The sequence below is a fragment of the Pelmatolapia mariae genome, linkage group LG15 (genome assembly GCF_036321145.2).
Source record: "Pelmatolapia mariae isolate MD_Pm_ZW linkage group LG15, Pm_UMD_F_2, whole genome shotgun sequence".
Lineage (NCBI taxonomy): Eukaryota > Metazoa > Chordata > Actinopteri > Cichliformes > Cichlidae > Pelmatolapia > Pelmatolapia mariae.
The window spans coordinates 31,510,065-31,513,276 of NC_086240.1; the positions used below are offsets into that span (position 1 = coordinate 31,510,065).

The 3,212-nt window shown below is 38.7% G+C and overlaps 1 non-coding gene across 1 annotated transcript; it reads right to left on the bottom strand.

The window, feature by feature from the left end:
* Positions 1–428: 428 nt before the first annotated feature.
* Positions 429–500, bottom strand: trnae-uuc (transfer RNA glutamic acid (anticodon UUC)). The gene has a single exon. It is a non-coding gene; the product is annotated as a tRNA-Glu (tRNA).
* Between the last annotated feature and the right edge of the window lie 2,712 nt (positions 501–3,212).

The following is a 3,212-nucleotide window of genomic DNA, read 5'->3' on the forward strand; positions in this document are numbered from 1 at the left end:
CCCCAAGAAAGAAGTGAATCCTCCATCCATCTGTTGTACTATTGAGCCGTTAAAGCCTGCATGACTCATACAGCACAGGTTTAATGAAAACAACAGGAAATAACAAACAAGGAGAAAAATAATTGTCTTTAATAGATAAGATGTAAATCTGTGTCCTTGCATGGATTGGTTTCATTTGATGTAGTATAGGTGTAGGTTAGCATATCAGGTTAAGGTTGAAGTGTGAAGTTGTTAGTGAGTCTGGAGGTGTATGACCTGTATGAGGTGCTTACCAGAGGCCAGCGGGTCAAACAGGTGGAAGGTGAGGTGCAAGGGGTCACCTGTGATGGTCCTAGTTTTCTTAAGATGGGAGGATCTGGTGATAGCCTTCAGAGGTGGCAGAGCGCAGCCAATGATTTTTTGCAGCAGGGAGCTGAAAGAAAAGTATGTTCCCATACCGGGAGTCGAACCCGGGCCGCCTGGGTGAAAACCAGGAATCCTAGCCGCTAGACCATATGAGATATGCAGACACGCACATTCTAGAAGCTTATTAAAAGAACTTCTGTTACCCAGAAATTTGATAGTTTTCTGTAATAAACCTTGGTTGGTTTAGTTAGCAGTTGGCAGCACAAATATAACTTGATCACAACTAGGCCACAACTGTAAATCCATGGTTAAGATCAGGGCATTATACTCCATGACAAGCCACCATGACTGTTTGGTAAGAGGAAATGACAGCCCAAGATAGCACCTGTTAAAATCTGTTAAGTGGCCAAAATGTTACTACATCCATCCATTTACCCATCTACTCCATTCTCCTTCCACTCATCAATGAGACCCTGAGATATACAACCTCTTCTGTTTGTGAGAAAATCTCACATGTATCTTCTAACAAGACACAAAGGGCCCACCAAGTCAGTGCTTTGTGGATATGGCAGCAGTTAGAGGCCTTGATGTTCTGATCCCTGCCTGTTGTCTTTTCCATTGCATTAAGGCAGGCCCTGTAGGGTTTTTGTGGGGGAAATGCAAGGCAACCAGTTACTCTTGGGCTGGCAGAACATAATAAGCCAGCAGACCATCAGGAGCAACACAATAACTGCTACATGTGCAACTTAAACAAACTTGTTACTTCCATTCTCAATGAATAAATCAAGTCTCAAAGGTTGGAGGCATATTTCTGAATCCTTCACAAATCCCAGTGTATTTTTTGTGTTGTAATTTCTTTAGAACCCACTTGGGTAACACCTGTCCTCTAATCTCCTCCCTAATTGTTAGAAACACGCAGAGCTTCATCTTGCAACTCATTTGGGAGACATTTTTGGAGAATTACTTGTGTGGGATGTTGTAACGCAATTATATCTCAGCACGCAATGTTGCTCAGGGCTGCTGGAACAACATTAGATTTGATGGATACAGCTATTGAACCCATTTTCATGATTGTCATGTGGCAGTCAGTAACAGCCAACAAATATCCTCCCACGTATTTCTGTGTCCCAAAAGGAAGCTATTACATTCACTTTACACTTTCTGTATTATAAGTGACAGACCATTTTAATAAGGTAAATAAAGCAGAAAACTACCATGATAAATATTTGTATGCCTTCTGCTGTGTTATAATGAAAACAATAAATCAGATGAACAAAACCTCATCTCCTGTATCTTAATAAACTAAATTGACACTAATTATCAAGTGTGATTTAATGACTCCTTGCTCTTTGACAACTTTCACAGTTTTTACTGCAACTATTAAAATTACCTCAAATTATCATCTCACACTCATTCACATTTTGCTTGCAGCTACAATATTTTATGTTGTTAGTCCTGTTTTTATTGCATTTTTAACTCCATTTTTAATATTATTGAATTTGTTTATATATTTACGATTATGTCCGGAGGGATGCTTGTTTTTTTAAATGGAGCTATTCTATAGATATTTGAACTTCCCCTTGATGATAAATAAAGCATCTATCTGTCTGTCAGTTCTCCTATAGCTGCTAATATTTTCATAGGCAGCTCTCAAAATTTTCACCAAGAGTTCGATGACAAGTTATTCCACATTGTCTGTGTTTATGGAAGAGCAGTTCAAGACTGCAAACTCAGTGCTTTCCTCAGGCACTATGGGAGGTTTGTCCACAGAGGCTGAGATGTTTGCATGCACTCACGGGTCCTTTTTGAAGTTCTGATTCCCATGCACCCATGCACACACACACACACACACACACACACACACACACACACACACACACACACACACACACACACACACACACTCTCTCTCTCTCTCTCTCTCTCTCTCTTTTTAGGGTCACATTCAAACACATAAAAGGCTGATATCATTATAATTGATTTGGGTGGTTTGGTGACTAGGGTTTTCTGGCACTATTACTATCCCTGCTCAAGCCATCATTTTTTGTTTCATGTACAACAGAGCTGGAACCACAGAACATAACAAAGAATAAAACTATTTCACAGTCTTCTCTTTGTTACCAAATCCCAATGAAAAAAATCCAAATGACTCCCATTAATAGCACTGTGTTTTTATCCAAAGCTCCCTTCTGTTGTACAAAGACAGAATATCCAGACAGTGAAGTAGAGGAAAAAGCTCTTATCTAAGCACTGTAATAGAGATTTAGAGCTTTAAAACATTTAGGAAATGTCTACATTAACATGTTGTACACACTAGGACCGTGTGTGTCCAGTGAATGCTACTTCAGTGGGCAGATCTAGGAGTCCTAGGACTGGATTGGACCCAGTTTGTTTCAGAACTGCCTTAATTCCTGGTCACATAGATTTAATGAGGTCCTCAGAGATTTTGATATTGACATGATAGTATCACAGAGTTACTGAGAATTTGTCAGCTGATGTGAATCCTACAACTTCCCAAGACATTTTAGTGGATGTGGTGCCTGTGGAGGCCATTTGAAATTTTGAGTGCAGATATGAAGCCAGGGTTATAGAAATACAAAGATCCACTGCTAACTTCAGAAATGTTATTATGAGAAAAAAAATAATTAACAGGTAATTCCATTTCACTTTCAGTAAACCTTCTTCAGAACATGAAGGTGTAAATGTCATTTCAACTTGCACACTGTCAGGAAAAAATAATAATAATAACTGTTATTAATTTTCTATCCACATTTTGTGATATATCCTACAACAAGGATATAACACAGCTTTTTTTTCCCTAAAAATGCAAATTTAGGAAAAAACCTGCTAATATAGCAAACTAATTT